This window comes from Pleuronectes platessa, chromosome 16, assembly GCF_947347685.1.
Source record: "Pleuronectes platessa chromosome 16, fPlePla1.1, whole genome shotgun sequence".
NCBI lineage: Eukaryota > Metazoa > Chordata > Actinopteri > Pleuronectiformes > Pleuronectidae > Pleuronectes > Pleuronectes platessa.
In genome coordinates, this window is record NC_070641.1 from 9,495,415 (window position 1) to 9,512,537 (window position 17,123).

The 17,123-nt window shown below is 41.3% G+C and overlaps 1 protein-coding gene and 1 long non-coding RNA gene across 3 annotated transcripts in view; both read left to right on the forward strand.

Moving 5' to 3' along the window:
- The window catches only part of asic2 (acid-sensing (proton-gated) ion channel 2), a 409,791-nt gene that overhangs the window by 316,554 nt on the left and 76,114 nt on the right, over positions 1 to 17,123 (forward strand). The gene's annotated exons all lie outside the window — the stretch shown is intronic.
- On the forward strand, positions 5,993 to 8,730 carry LOC128458430 (uncharacterized). The gene is made up of 5 exons (XR_008342013.1): positions 5,993 to 6,112; positions 6,521 to 6,703; positions 7,323 to 7,601; positions 8,170 to 8,317; positions 8,548 to 8,730. It is a non-coding gene; the product is annotated as an uncharacterized LOC128458430 (long non-coding RNA).

Consider the following 17,123-nt stretch of genomic DNA (forward strand, 5'->3'; position numbering starts at 1 on the left):
ATTTCAAATAAAAAACTAAATAAACACACTCAAACTAAAAACACTTTTTCAATTTCGATCGTCTGTGTCACACCGCGGTGAGGGTTGTCTTGTCTTGGGGTTTCTGTCTCGTAACTTCCTGTTTTATTTTGAAATCCTAACTCTCCTCTCGTTTCAGGTCACTAGCCCTTCCTCATGTGTCACTGATCCCGGATTGTTTCCACCTGTTCCCTTCACCCTCATGTGCTTATAGTCTGCGTTTCCCCTTTGTCTTGTGCCAAAGTGTTTCGTACTTGTCCGTGCACCTAAGCCCTTTTCCACAGTCATTGTCGTTTTCTGCCCATGAGTTTTGCTACGCCACGTAAGTTGTTTTCTGTTTCCTCTTTGAGATTGATTTTTCGTTTGTTAAAGTTTTCTAGTTTAGCTTCGTTTTGGGTTGTTTGTAATCTGTTTTTCTTCCTCCCTTTTGGAGCGATTTATGTTTAGAGAGTTTTAGTTAGTTTGATGAGCCTCCTGTTTAGGTGAGCATTTTCTTTTGTACCGTTTCATAGTAGTTTGGTTTTCCTCCTTCGGGAGCCCTTTTGATTTCTTGCTCTAGCTTTTTGTTTGTCCTCCTTCGGGAGCGATTTATGTTTTATACCTCTTTCTTTTTCTAGTGAGTATTTTGAATATATTAAGTGAGTTTTTTTCATAGCCCGATTGTTTTGTCACTCTTCATAGAGGATCAGAATTCAATAAAGTGTGCTGGTACGTTTAATCCTCTGCATTGAGTCCTCATTTCAGTCCAGGCCTGACAGTCTGTTTGGTGGGTTATAAAGCTGCAGCTGGTACTGTATCAAGTATTGCTTCAAAAGGACTCTGTCTCCCGCTGTGGCTCTTTCTACCCTGAGCAGCCATCCGGTCCTGACCTGCAGAAGAGCACTCACCTTTGTCTCCATCGCAGCTGGGCTTGTAGTGCTCGGTTCCAGCCAAGTGGCAAGACAGAGCCACTAAGCCAAACCATTACACAATTTCAGTCCAAGTTCTAGGTCCCCTTTCTCATTCTTTAAAATCATCCCATATAATTATTTCTTTAAAAAAAACTAAAATCATGCTCCTCATGTTCCGGTTGGTATCCGGTTATTGCTCGAGGTCAGTGTCCTTGTCACAACAGATTAATGATTAAGAAATGCCTTGATCAAAGATGGTTAAACAAGTGCAGCGGGTACAAAAATACAAACAAGGCCAGGAGAGGACACAGAGGGAGCTGGGCAGGGTAAAATGAAATGAAATGAAAATGTGAAAAATGAGTTGCACAGTAAACCAGCGAGGTAGAGAAATCTGTTGTGACTTGTGAATTCATCTCTCATCGGCGGGGTAGCTGAGCTCATGATGGCATAGTTTCTGTGCCCACGGCTGCTGAATTTTGGTCGGAAGAAACATTACATGAGTATGTTATAGTTCACTGCCCAGCAGTCCATTTCAGAAACACTCCCAAAAGCAATTTCACCTGCGGCGGGATATCTACGCCTTTCCTCCACAGAGCCTGAATGAGCTTTCACTCTTTTCCATCACTCAGTCTTAACATGCCAACAATTAATTTAAACTGTTTGGATGTGTGTTTTCATATCCAATTATCTCAAAGCCCTTTTCGCGTCGCAGGATTTTAAGCTAAAGAAGCTGCTTAACCATAAAAAGGCTAATCATTTGTCTTTAGTTGGAGATAAGCCTCAGCTGTCAGGAAGATCCACTTGGGGGGGGGGGGGACCGAGCTCCGGTGTGACAGCCCAACTGGCCGCATTGTGTGTTGAGTGGTTGGAAAAATAGTCCGGAGGCTTCAGAGCGAGATCAAAGACTACTTCTCATGTCATCGGCCAGACCTCGGCAACAGACACGTGATTCATTTATCTACGCTCAGCTTGTCCAGTACAGCACAAAACTACCTTCTGCTGTTGTTTTTGACACACACACACACACACACCTAAAGTAGATCTCAGATCGGAATCGGCTTGAGATGCGTCACACCAAAGAAACAGTAAAGATGGATGTCATGGAATAAAAAAAGAACACTGTGTAGAACCAACTTGCATCGGTCTCAAGAGTTTTGATCCGTTGAACTTAGCTGTAGCTCATGTCAGCTGCTATAATGTGATTTGAGTGTAAAGCCATGTCCATTGCCATGGGAGGGGCAGGACCTTTGCACTTGACTAGGCTTTAAATGTCTACCGACACCGTGCAAGCTAATTGCTGCAGCCACACACACGCACACACAACCACACATTCACGCGGCACAGAAAAACTGAATCATGGGATGGCACTGAGACCCCTACCCAGTAAATAAGAAGCAGTAGTTGCTGATGAGTTTATTAGTCATGCAACCACATTCGTGATTATTTATCAGTGTCTTATGTAACAGCCCAGAAATTCTCCACAGGCTGATCTTATAGCAGTTGCATTCTCCACCTGGTGATTGGAGCAGGGAAACTTGCAGCTTTGTTTATGGTAGATAAATCATCACATCATACCGTTTGACTTTTATGTTCATCCTTTTAATTAAAAACAAATCCGCACCAAAATTAAACGGGATCTTCCCTGACCCACGGCAATACCTTCCACCAAGTTTCGCAGTAATCTCGCTTTCAAACAAACCCAACAAACTCAGGGACGGGGGGAAACATAACCTCCTTGGGGCATTCACCCATTTAACCTCACATTCATACAGTGCTACTATATGCAGCACTTCTATCACATACCAATCACCACGGCTGTAGGAGCCAGGGATTGAACCGCTAACCTTCTATTGAGTGGATAAACCGCTCTACCTCATGAGCTACAACAATGCCTAGCTAAGAAATCGACCATACCGTTACTCAGTGGACAACAAACTCTGCAGCATCATCAACCCTCCCAAATGTGGAATAATGTGGACATACAGCTTAAATCACAGTTGGCTGCTGACAGTAATGTGGACTTGGAAAATAACGGATGTTGGCAGTGTGTTTCCTAGCAACACCAGCACTTAGAGGCTGTTTCTGCACAAGATGCACAGTTGGTTGTTTATGCACAATAGCTGTGGTATCATTACCGGACACGTTTCTTTACACAAAGGGTGTGGAGGAGCTGAATTTCAGTTTGTCTTCCTTCCTAACAAGATGAAATATAAAAGCAAACAAATTTTTTTAAGTGATGACATGGTCCAATGAGAGCTAGGTATCGAAACACAACCTGTCCTCCAGTCCTCAGAAGCAGCTTCATTCTGATTAGCTCAGTATTTACTCCAGACATCAAGCCGGGCATCCCTTTGTCTGGTTGAGAAGCAGGTCAAGCAGTTTCTTGCCAGTTTCACAGCTTATTTCTCTCTGCCTCCACTGTGAGTTACAGTTGATGCTCCTCTGTCTTTGTCACTCTTGTCTGGATAGATGTTAGTAGGCAACAGGCGAACCAACAAACACGGACCAAGACATTTTGACCAAACAACCCCTCTTTAAAATGTTGCATTGCTGCAGTATCCTCACTTCCCAGCTTTAAATACACTTGTCTCTGTTGATTTTGTTGTTGAAGGGTCTGTTAAGGATCTCTTTTAGTTTTTTGATGATTCTTTTCTTCAGATTGTTTGTCATTATAGCGTCACTCAGCCCAGTGTGTAAGGACCGCTGGTTGTGGGGCTGCGCGTGCGCGTGTGTTTGTTTGTTTGTTTGTTTGTTTGTTTGTTTGTTTGTTTGTGTGTGTGTGTAGATTGTAAACTTGCGGTGGCTCTCGGCCGTGTATAGTTTAATCCGCAGTGTGAGATGCTGTTTTCAGAACTTATTACATAACGTCTGACATTCACTGGAGGAACAAGGCAAATGATGTTAGATGTGCAGAGCATTCCTTTGTGAATAACAAATTCTACTGTCACACATTCATATACTTTCTCTGTCCATCATCCATCCGTCCATCCATCATCCGTCCATCCATCTGACCATCCCTCCATGTCAAATCTATATGACCAAGAAAAAAAGCATGTTGGCACCTACGTATTTTCTTTATCTTTGCTCTGATGCTGTTTTAAAGACTAATGGAAGTTCTAATTAGTTGAAGGAAAACCTGATGGGTTTTTTAATTTGGTTTTAGAACAACATGACTGTCCTGATGTCACCCAACCAAACACTTCTGGGATCAGCTGGAAGCTATAACTCTAAGCCAGGTTTCATCACACAACCTCACAAATGCTCTTATGGCTGAATGGTATCAAATCCCTTCACCTTAGGTCCATGTAGCGTATACGTCTCCCTGATTTTAAGATATAATTTTGTTGAATAAGATACTTTTTGTACAAAAAACTATTTGTCCCATAGAAATATTGAACTTATTATTTACTATACAACCTAAAGCTTCAATGTCATTTGATTTATCACAGACTACACATAAATACAGATTTAAATCTCCCCCTGGTGGCTGCACAATAGGTGTTGATCCGTTCTTCCCCCATGTTAATAATTGGACATGGATTAAACTAAAAAGTCAGATCATCTTCCCCCCCCCCTTTTTTATTTTTATTTAACTTATTACTTATTATAACTTATTACAGTGAAGTAAGTTTAATTGTTTAAATTTATTATAAGTTTGCGTTGAATTTGTTATTTGATGCCATAAGAACAAAGTGATTGACAGCTGACACTGTCACACAATTGGTTGAGCACATGAATTGGCAGGACGTCGATACTCAGATTCCTCAGACCCGCTACGATCATTCTTGCACAGACTGCACAGAACGTGTCAACAGGAAGAAGTGGAGATGCGCTGTCTATTATTATTGACAGTCTATGCGATTCTATTCTCAACTAGCGATGATTTCTGTTTTAACCAGAAATTAAAAGCAACCAATTATGATTCAGGCTTATTGAAGCTGTGATGGACATGTTTACTATTATCTGATTTTATAGGTTAAACAATGAATTATGTGCATAATTATAATCAGATAATTCAAGAATGAAAACTTTCTTCTCTGTCTGTGACCATCACTGGATTTAAATGCATCGTCCAGTGAATAGATCTGTGTATGAGTTCCCATGCCTGAGCTGTCGTTTCACTTTTAGGATATCTTAAAATAGTCACCAGTCTCAGGGCTCATCATTATCATATCTCGCCTCACAGACTCTCTGAGCTGCTTCGCCTGCTGTCGCCCTCCCAGCCTCTCCCTTCCCTCAATCTGGCTGTATTTTGCCCCCCTCGCTTTTCATTTATTTATACCCTGTAGAACAGTTTTTGATTTTCATTCAGCCCTTTTATTAGTCAAGCAGATCGAAGCAGATGTTTGTTAAAATGATCAGTCAATCCGTCAGCGGGCGGAGGACACACCCAGAGTCAGTGGTCTGTGCATCTGTTTAAGAGTGACTCTTCTGTGCATTAAACAACCCAGTCTCATCAGAAAATGTTCAATGGCAACGTTGGTCCACTTGGACCGACGTTACCATCTCACAATCTGGCCTCTCAGATTGTGAGATGGTAACATTTAGTCCTCCCATTGTTTTGCATTGGCGTGTTCTCACGTCACGTGACTCTCAAGCTCCCGTCTGTGGAGAGGAAAACATGGAGGAGATTCCTTGTTTTTTCAGATAAAAATATAATTTTGTAACTTAGTTTGGGCATAAAAATACATTCTGACACCATTTCTAGCGAGAAATGTGGTCTTTGCTTCCACAGTCTTCAGCCAGTTCGTGCTTATGATAAATATTTTAATAGTTATCACGCATGTTTTTATCGTTGCTATGATGGTTGCCATGGCACCACGGGCGCAGCTTGGTGTTTAAATCACAGTCCCTGCGTGGTGTCCTTCAGTGATCGTGAATGTTATTCATGTTATATAATAGTAATATTTGAGGCTAGATTACATCTCTAATGAGAAGGATCATGCGAGTCTGTTTATACCGAGGCCGGCCCGAGTGCGCGACCGGCCCGAGTCCGCGAGCCGAGCGGTCCGAGCGGCGCGAGCCGAGCGGCCCGAGCGGCGCGAGCCGAGCGGCCCGAGTGCGCGAGCGGCCCGAGTGCGCGAGCGGACATGACGTGTGGCTGTCGTAAAAACCCTATTTGTAAACAACCAGCCCTTTAACTCGGGGCTGCGTCATAAACACGGCGCGCTTGGAAGACCACGATGTCATCTTCCTTCTGTCAGGTAAGTAGTTTATTGTTTTTAAAGATCGTTACGATCTAGGTTTACAGTCCGAGTGCGGAGAGAGTCCGTCAATCCACACTATGGACGCTGTTCATCAGCTAATACGCCATTGTTAGCCACATGCTTCAGCCCACGGTAGCCTGTGCTACCTGGGAGGTGATTACATGGTTGTTGAAAGCAGTTCAAGACTCTTAGCTCATCATTGAGGGACGCTACAATATAAATATAAACATGAATTTGATTTATGAATGCTTTAGATTAATAAGGAGTGTATTTGTCTACCATTACTCCACAATATCAGGTCAATTTGGTTTAATGTATAGTATGCACTATGACAATAATGTTTCCATGTTATGGAGTTGCGATTCATTTTATAAAACAATTGCTATGTTCTGTTTTTTAATCAAGGAGGATCCAAGTGAAGCTACAGGAGTTTCATTAACGTCAACAACTTGGACCAAACAGTTTGTTTTGCTTGATGAAGAGCAGGAAGGGCAGCCTGGAGAGAAAGAGAAGCCGGGTTGAGCCCACTACCATCATCCACGTACCACGAGGAAGATGAGGGAGAGAAATGATCCTACCATTAAAGAGGTACTTTTAAGTTACATACCAGAAAAAACATTTTATATAATTTGCCAAATATACATTTTTATTAAATCCCCAAAGTACACTTGCTGAAATACAAGTTAATATCACACTGAAAGAATTTTGATCAATCATGCTTCCCTGCTGTGATTGTTTAACTAGGAAAACAACTTTTTCCACAGGAAGGCAAGTAAATTTAAGGAATACATGTGCAAAGTTTTCCTCTGTTATGTATAATGATGACCCCCATCAAACATAATGTTAGCAATATTTACACCTTTTAATTTATACTGTTTATTTCTGTCTACATGTGTGAATTTGCCTTCATTAGTTTCAGAAAAGAGCGATGATGTATCGGTCAGTGGGCGGCAGCACGAGACTCCGCAAACTAGTCTGTAAGCAAAGCAGACGAAGGCATCGAGGTTGCGGCCTGCCATCATTGTTATTTTGCTTAAGGGACTGAATATGTTTCATGTAGAAATATTAGCATTTCCCTTATATCTACCAAAACTGCTTGTTTCACAGACTGCAGTTTTGTTTTGATCCGATGTGGTGTGCAAATACAACCGTATCTGCAATGGGTTGTGGGGCATTAACATTTGTAACTCTAATTTTGTTTTGACAGACTGTGAAAAGAACGTTGAGAACATCACCACTCTACAGGAAGACACAGTCCAGTAATGGGTGTCAGAAGTTCAGTAGTGAACGACAGGTACTGTGGAAAAATATGTGTCATTGTTGTACAATGTCCTTTGACTCTGTTTAAACAAGGTTAACACAAAAAGGTTTGATTGTAAACTGATATCGGTATGAATTCATGTTATTCTCCTCGTCAAAAGAAACAAACAATCCAAATTACCTGCAGAAAGCCCTTGATGGACGCTTCAGCTGCATCGTCAGACTGGTGAGACAGCAAGATGCCAACTTTAATGCCAATTTATTTGTGTAACATTCTGTGACCAAATGTATAGATAACTTTTTGTAGATTGTAAAAATAGATAACCCATTTATTACAAAAAAACTACACTAGAATTATCGCACTGCGTTGTATGACTCCGCTAACCAGAGCAGTGTCCGTCTACATATTTCTACATATTTTCTCTCATATAAATGACACTGTATCTCTTGACAACTGAAACCATAAGATGAGGTCAGTGTGGCCTTGACCTTTTTACTTTAAGACAAATACAAAGTTAGACAATCCGAAAACATGCAGTTATGCCTCCGGCGACTCGCTATTGCAGAGGCATTAAAACCGTAGTGTAGTAGATTGGATTTTATTGGTGTTACATTGGACATCTTGTATGGGTACACCAAAAAATATATTTGGTTTCACATTCTAGATGGCAATAAGCAGAGTCATCAACTCAGGAAAAATATTTCTGTAGAAAAGAAAGCCTTGTATGTGTGTATGTATACATACACACAAACGCACAATTGAGACGTTTTTGTCTTTTATCATATATTCTCAGGCAGTACTGATGCATTTACTGAGAGGGGACGTGAGGGCCTACTCTGCGTGCTCAGAGTTCAAGCCCAGCAGGCTGCAGCGGGCCTGACATATTCTGGAACAGCAGCACAGTCTTTGGATGACTCCTCTGAAGATGAAAACATGGCGAGGTACTTCTCCACTGATGAAGAACTGTGAGGGCTGTGATTAGCTACACTCTCTTGCTACAATGCTACTCATGCTACTCCCTGGCAGCCTTAGGAAGGCATTAGCTTGCTGTGTGGTAGCTGTTAGCTTCAGCATTTTTAGTTTTTAGTGGCCTGTCTGACGTTTATGTTAAAAAAAAATCAGAGGGAACCATCTTCATAATTTAACACTATGGTTTGTTTGTGTCCTTCAGTTCTTCTCAAGAGAAGCAGTACAGGTGTGCCTCAGCTCCACGGTCCCTCCTGCAGCCTCCGCTCCTGATGCTAACCTCATGTCTCCATCACACCAAGCAGCAGACCTGGATTGACAGACCTTTCTCCAGAGCTGCCCCCTCCCTCTGAAACCCCCCTCTCCAAAACACTATTTGTGTAGTTTTTAAAGTATTTTTTGCATGAGAATTGTTGATCATAACATTTCCAGCAGATGCCTTAATATAATGTTTGTGCACAATAAATGACATTGATCATAACATAATGGTATTTCCTTGCACTTCTACACCATGATATTGTCAGATAAGATGCTGATTACATTAAAGCAGTGAATGCTCTGCTTTAAGCAACATAAACACACAATGATTCAATGGATCTGAAGTAGAATGGGCACATTACATTCTGTAGAGAATGCCTCAGTTATGGAAGTCAGAAAATAACTTTCTTTATCTGAGGTTCCAGCCATTTATAGTCACAGCAAAGCACACAGGTCTGGTTGTCTAAGTGGCGCCCATATCATTGTTTAAGATGTGTAACATCAAGTTTGTGTTTCAGTGCAAAATTAGTCATTAGTCAAGAGTTCACCATCTTGTTTACACTAAAATTAGGTGACCCAGATGTTTCACAATGCAATCTGATAAGGTCTTATGAGAAACATTCTTAACATTAAAGAAATCAACACAGAGGATAGCAATATCTGTTTGACTTTAATCAGTAGCTGGTAATCGGCAGCCTGACTTATTCAAACACATTAATACTACAATGAATGAGGCAGGGCCTTCTATCAGAAATCAACTATATCGTCACGTTATGTTTCTCTTGAGCACATGGAAATTACCTTCAGCTTCCACTTACTGTCACCTGAACCATACTGTTATTTCTGTATCTACAGTGACTTTTAGGAAAACATATACTAGAGGGCAATGTATAAACATTAATACATCTTATTTATATAGAGCTTTTCAAGAAATGCAAGTACTAAACTGAGGGAAAGCTAATACAAACAATATATATATATCTTATTTCCATGTGCCAGGACAGCCTCACACTTGGATATAAACCAATTTTAGAATACATTTGCTTATACTGGAGATCTTTTAAATTAATGTCCCAGAAATTATTTCTGATGGAAAACCCCTGCCTTATTCATTGTAGTATTAATGTGTTTGAATAAGTCAGGCCGCTGATTATCAGCTACGGATTAAAGTCAAACAGATATTGCTATCCTCTGTGTTGATTTCTTTAATGTTAAGAATGTTTCTCATAAGACCTTATCAGATTGCATTGTGAAACATCTGGGTTTCCTAATTTTAGTGTAAACAAGATGGTGAACTCTTGACTAATGACTAATTTTGCACTGAAACACAAACTTGATGTTACACATCTTAAACAATGATATGGGCGCCACTTAGACAACCAGACCTGTGTGCTTTGCTGTGACTATAAATGGCTGGAACCTCAGATAAAGAAAGTTATTTTCTGACTTCCATAACTGAGGCATTCTCTACAGAATGTAATGTGCCCATTCTACTTCAGATCCATTGAATCATTGTGTGTTTATGTTGCTTAAAGCAGAGCATTCACTGCTTTAATGTAATCAGCATCTTATCTGACAATATCATGGTGTAGAAGTGCAAGGAAATACCATTATGTTATGATCAATGTCATTTATTGTGCACAAACATTATATTAAGGCATCTGCTGGAAATGTTATGATCAACAATTCTCATGCAAAAAATACTTTAAAAACTACACAAATAGTGTTTTGGAGAGGGGGGTTTCAGAGGGAGGGGGCAGCTCTGGAGAAAGGTCTGTCAATCCAGGTCTGCTGCTTGGTGTGATGGAGACATGAGGTTAGCATCAGGAGCGGAGGCTGCAGGAGGGACCGTGGAGCTGAGGCACACCTGTACTGCTTCTCTTGAGAAGAACTGAAGGACACAAACAAACCATAGTGTTAAATTATGAAGATGGTTCCCTCTGATTTTTTTTTAACATAAACGTCAGACAGGCCACTAAAAACTAAAAATGCTGAAGCTAACAGCTACCACACAGCAAGCTAATGCCTTCCTAAGGCTGCCAGGGAGTAGCATGAGTAGCATTGTAGCAAGAGAGTGTAGCTAATCACAGCCCTCACAGTTCTTCATCAGTGGAGAAGTACCTCGCCATGTTTTCATCTTCAGAGGAGTCATCCAAAGACTGTGCTGCTGTTCCAGAATATGTCAGGCCCGCTGCAGCCTGCTGGGCTTGAACTCTGAGCACGCAGAGTAGGCCCTCACGTCCCCTCTCAGTAAATGCATCAGTACTGCCTGAGAATATATGATAAAAGACAAAAACGTCTCAATTGTGCGTTTGTGTGTATGTATACATACACACATACAAGGCTTTCTTTTCTACAGAAATATTTTTCCTGAGTTGATGACTCTGCTTATTGCCATCTAGAATGTGAAACCAAATATATTTTTTGGTGTACCCATACAAGATGTCCAATGTAACACCAATAAAATCCAATCTACTACACTACGGTTTTAATGCCTCTGCAATAGCGAGTCGCCGGAGGCATAACTGCATGTTTTCGGATTGTCTAACTTTGTATTTGTCTTAAAGTAAAAAGGTCAAGGCCACACTGACCTCATCTTATGGTTTCAGTTGTCAAGAGATACAGTGTCATTTATATGAGAGAAAATATGTAGAAATATGTAGACGGACACTGCACTGGTTAGCGGAGTCATACAACGCAGTGCGATAATTCTAGTGTAGTTTTTTTGTAATAAATGGGTTATCTATTTTTACAATCTACAAAAAGTTATCTATACATTTGGTCACAGAATGTTACACAAATAAATTGGCATTAAAGTTGGCATCTTGCTGTCTCACCAGTCTGACGATGCAGCTGAAGCATCCATCAAGGGCTTTCTGCAGGTAATTTGGATTGTTTGTTTCTTTTGACGAGGAGAATAACATGAATTCATACCGATATCAGTTTACAATCAAACCTTTTTGTGTTAACCTTGTTTAAACAGAGTCAAAGGACATTGTACAACAATGACACATATTTTTCCACAGTACCTGTCGTTCACTACTGAACTTCTGACACCCATTACTGGACTGTGTCTTCCTGTAGAGTGGTGATGTTCTCAACGTTCTTTTCACAGTCTGTCAAAACAAAATTAGAGTTACAAATGTTAATGCCCCACAACCCATTGCAGATACGGTTGTATTTGCACACCACATCGGATCAAAACAAAACTGCAGTCTGTGAAACAAGCAGTTTTGGTAGATATAAGGGAAATGCTAATATTTCTACATGAAACATATTCAGTCCCTTAAGCAAAATAACAATGATGGCAGGCCGCAACCTCGATGCCTTCGTCTGCTTTGCTTACAGACTAGTTTGCGGAGTCTCGTGCTGCCGCCCACTGACCGATACATCATCGCTCTTTTCTGAAACTAATGAAGGCAAATTCACACATGTAGACAGAAATAAACAGTATAAATTAAAAGGTGTAAATATTGCTAACATTATGTTTGATGGGGGTCATCATTATACATAACAGAGGAAAACTTTGCACATGTATTCCTTAAATTTACTTGCCTTCCTGTGGAAAAAGTTGTTTTCCTAGTTAAACAATCACAGCAGGGAAGCATGATTGAACAAAATTCTTTCAGTGTGATATTAACTTGTATTTCAGCAAGTGTACTTTGGGGATTTAATAAAAATGTATATTTGGCAAATTATATAAAATGTTTTTTCTGGTATGTAACTTAAAAGTACCTCTTTAATGGTAGGATCATTTCTCTCCCTCATCTTCCTCGTGGTACGTGGATGATGGTAGTGGGCTCAACCCGGCTTCTCTTTCTCTCCAGGCTGCCCTTCCTGCTCTTCATCAAGCAAAACAAACTGTTTGGTCCAAGTTGTTGACGTTAATGAAACTCCTGTAGCTTCACTTGGATCCTCCTTGATTAAAAAACAGAACATAGCAATTGTTTTATAAAATGAATCGCAACTCCATAACATGGAAACATTATTGTCATAGTGCATACTATACATTAAACCAAATTGACCTGATATTGTGGAGTAATGGTAGACAAATACACTCCTTATTAATCTAAAGCATTCATAAATCAAATTCATGTTTATATTTATATTGTAGCGTCCCTCAATGATGAGCTAAGAGTCTTGAACTGCTTTCAACAACCATGTATTCACCTCCCAGGTAGCACAGGCTACCGTGGGCTGAAGCATGTGGCTAACAATGGCGTATTAGCTGATGAACAGCGTCCATAGTGTGGATTGACGGACTCTCTCCGCACTCGGACTGTAAACCTAGATCGTAACGATCTTTAAAAACAATAAACTACTTACCTGACAGAAGGAAGATGACATCGTGGTCTTCCAAGCGCGCCGTGTTTATGACGCAGCCCCGAGTTAAAGGGCTGGTTGTTTACAAATAGGGTTTTTACGACAGCCACACGTCATGTCCGCTCGCGCACTCGGGCCGCTCGCGCACTCGGGCCGCTCGGCTCGCGCCGCTCGGGCCGCTCGGCTCGCGCCGCTCGGACCGCTCGGCTCGCGGACTCGGGCCGGTCGCGCACTCGGGCCGGCCTCGGTATAAACAGACTCGCATGATCCTTCTCATTAGAGATGTAATCTAGCCTCAAATATTACTATTATATAACATGAATAACATTCACGATCACTGAAGGACACCACGCAGGGACTGTGATTTAAACACCAAGCTGCGCCCGTGGTGCCATGGCAACCATCATAGCAACGATAAAAACATGCGTGATAACTATTAAAATATTTATCATAAGCACGAACTGGCTGAAGACTGTGGAAGCAAAGACCACATTTCTCGCTAGAAATGGTGTCAGAATGTATTTTTATGCCCAAACTAAGTTACAAAATTATATTTTTATCTGAAAATACAAGGAATCTCCTCCATGTTTTCCTCTCCGCAGACGGGAGCTTGAGAGTCACGTGACGTGAGAACACGCCAATGCAAAACAATGGGAGGACTAAATGTTACCATCTCACAATCTGGCCTCTCAGATTGTGAGATGGTAACGTCGGTCCAAGTGGACCAACGTTACCATTGAACATTTTCTGATGAGACTGGGTTGGCATTAAACCAAGTTATGGGGAAGAGAAAGATATGCATGTCAATGACAGCGATGACAGCAGCCAAATATGAAATAAATCATAGTCCGGTTCACCTTATCATGAGCGCTGCAGCTACAAATCTCTGAGAGGCTGATTTATTTTGTTCTCTTCTTCTTTTGCGGCTGTCATGTTTTCTCTCTGTCGTCTATATTACAAAGTACAGGAGAAAAAAAAGGGGGGGAATGAGCGAGAAAGAAATCTTTTGACTAAAGGAGTTGAGAGGCAACCGAGTTGGAACTGCTTCGACACTACTTGTCATTCGATTGAAAGCTTTTGATGTGAAGAAAACAGAATGGTAGGAAAAATAACTCCTGGCTAGACGCTGAGCCATGGGCTTACTTTGAAGACTCTTGGGTGCATGGCAACTTTTTGAAATCCCCCCTGTGCGAGTGCATGTGTGCGAAGGCAATGCAGGTTATTTTTCCCGTGCGCACGTGTGTGCCAGATGATGACACATTACATTTCACGCTGCTCTCACTTTTACACTCGGGTTGTGTGAGACAGCGAGGCGGGGGGGGGGGTAATATACGCCCCAATATTCCCCCTCAGTTACAGTGAAAGATGTGGATTGAGGTCACATTGAGCACCACTGCAGCACACACATCCAACGCCTTCCTGGCTTCATTCAGTGATGTGCTGTGTGTTTACAGTGAGCGTCGACACGTATCCACATCGGAGCACAGCAGCCACTATCTTCAGGGAGGGGTGTGTAATCTGTATGTGTGGATTTGACTCGCTGCGTCAGCTAGATGAAGCATGTTCAGTAGGGGCAAGGCATCAGAAAAAAACTCCCCTTCCATATTAATAGACCTGCCTGTCTGTGTAATTTGAATCATCCATTTTCTCCGAGGACTTCCTTATCTCCTTCTTTCAATGTCAGTAGCAACTCATTGTTCTGCGGAGCCGCTGCATTGTTTGATGGCAAGCTCTCTGTGCTACAGTACTATGAGTAATAAAAATAAGTATGAAGAAAATGTAGAAATTCAGTTTGGTTGGAAATAACACCTTCCTGTCAAATCTATAGGTGCCCAAAAGTATGTGGATGCCTATGCACTTTGCTAGGAAGGTTTTTTCCCCGATTTGAAGACCAGAAAAATAAATACAAGTAAAGTGGACAGAACTGTGCAAAATGATCAAATAAAAACAGAATAAGATAGAATGACGGTATGACCTTGTAAAATAGTTTATTAAGTCTTAGGGTTATTGCAGGGTTGTAATTACATTAGAATGAAGAAATCTACTGACAATATGAGGGATCAAACAGACTTTATCAACAGGTCAAGAAGGATTTTATTAACATGCAGATAAAGACGAGTCAGACTGCAGAGCAACGGCACAAAGTTGGATGATTTCATTCGATCTGAACTAAAAGGGTGTAGTTAAAATCCTGGCAAACAGGCTAAAACCATTATTCTTCCACCAAAGGTTCTGTTCTCCTGTCATCCACTAAACTCCAGATTTATCCATCTGGAGGTCCTATACTACTCTGACTCACAACTTCAGAAAACATGTGTTCACTGCCTCTCACCTCGGGCTTGTTCGGGCGTTGCATGGTCATGGCAACCTGTGTCGTGAGGCTCCCAATGAACACTTTTCATGCTTACATTGCTTCCTGAGGCAGTTTGGGAACTTGGACAAATTATTTTTACATGCTCGCGGACTCACCCTGTGAGCCTGTGCGCACAACAGCTGAACTGTTGATACTCCGAGTCATTTCCACATCACAATAACAGACCTGACAGGCGACAGGGGAAGACATTTGATGAATACACTTATTGGACGCGTGGCGTCCTATGATGGGGGGATTGACGTCTTCAGTAAGACTAACTTCAGTTGAAATTTGTGTTATGGTGTGTTTGTTGTTAAATAAAGTTCTTGATTTGTCATAATGGTGGTAATGGCTTGGACTGAGGCAGATAAGCCCCGACTCAATCGTTGCATTGGATGATTGGCCCGTTTTTATAGCATCAAGCCATAAAGTAGAACACACATGCCTCATTTGGTGTTCATCGGACGTCCCTGGTGTGTCCTGTTATGTATGGGAGTCTCTGTGCTCTGTTTATTTTATTACCAACCACCTCAGTTGGCAGCACAGCACTTGGCTGACAGCAGAGGTCAGTGGCTGCTGCTCCTGGACGGGCCAGAGGAGGATAAGCTGTCTGAATTCATCCTGCGACCAGAGGGAGAGAAACCGCAATCCCCTGACTCTCGCCACCTATCAGACAAAGAAACAGCAGGACCGAGTCAGACACATACAGTTATATGATGGAGTAATTGTCTGAAGAATCTGGCCCACTTCTGACTTCTGCTTGAGACTCAAGGCTATTTGCTTCACGATCTCATCTCCTCAAAATGTTGCAGCATCCTCCCTTTTGAAGGCAGTTGTTTGTGTCTTCAAAACGCCGAGTGGCTGAGTGAATGGCAGGAAAGATAAGCGGGAATACTCTCAGACTGACGAATCAGCGCTCTGAAACTAAGTAATCGTAACTTTTTATACACTTTGGCTCAGATTGTCATAGCTTTTTTTCTTCCCCTCTTGTTTAAATGAGTGTGCGTGCAAAGGCTGTCCCCCAGAAGCCCTGTTAAGCCATTATCGGTCCTGTCTGGGCTTTTATGTATGCTCACAGAACACAAGCGCCATGCCTCTGGGACAAAACTGCTGACTGCCACAAGCTCACAACCTTAGTCTAAAAGCTTATCGCCCTCACTCGTCAGGACAGGATTATGCAAATCAGAGGCCCAGGTAAAGCATCCAACAGGCCCGGAGTTCACGCAGGCCATCTGACATTAGCATTAGTGCAGTGTGATGATTAAAAACCATTTCCACCATTTTCACAGTACTACAGTTAAAGCGTCTGAGCATCAGCTTCACACCTTTTTTTTCTAAATTCTGCCTGGTCCATTTTTTACAGATCATTTTTTTCTCACATGTTCAGCTATTCCGAGTTCAGGAAATAACGACTTACTTTTTGAGTAACTCCCACAGAGGTTAAGTGCTGGATTTGTATTTCTAGATATTTGGAGATTTTAATGAGCAGTGAAGGGCTTCACAATCAGCAATCTCTTATAATTTGAACATGGTGTTTTTTTTTATTTTTATTTTTTATTGTCAGTGCCATATTGTCCCAATTTTTTTTTCAATTTATTAAAATAATTGTTTTAGTATTTATTAACTGCCTGTTGGTGTTGAGAAATCTTTGGTTGCTTGTAGACCATAAAAGACGCAATAAAAGATCAAGTATAAAATGAAAAGAATAATTTACTCACTTCTGCGACAGGATGTTTAATTCATATTCTCAGAGATTCTGAAATCGTAGGCCACTGCCTTAATAGATATGCTTATAATCTTGATTATATTCTTTTATATGCAATTGTCTCCTCAGCTGAGGAATTGTA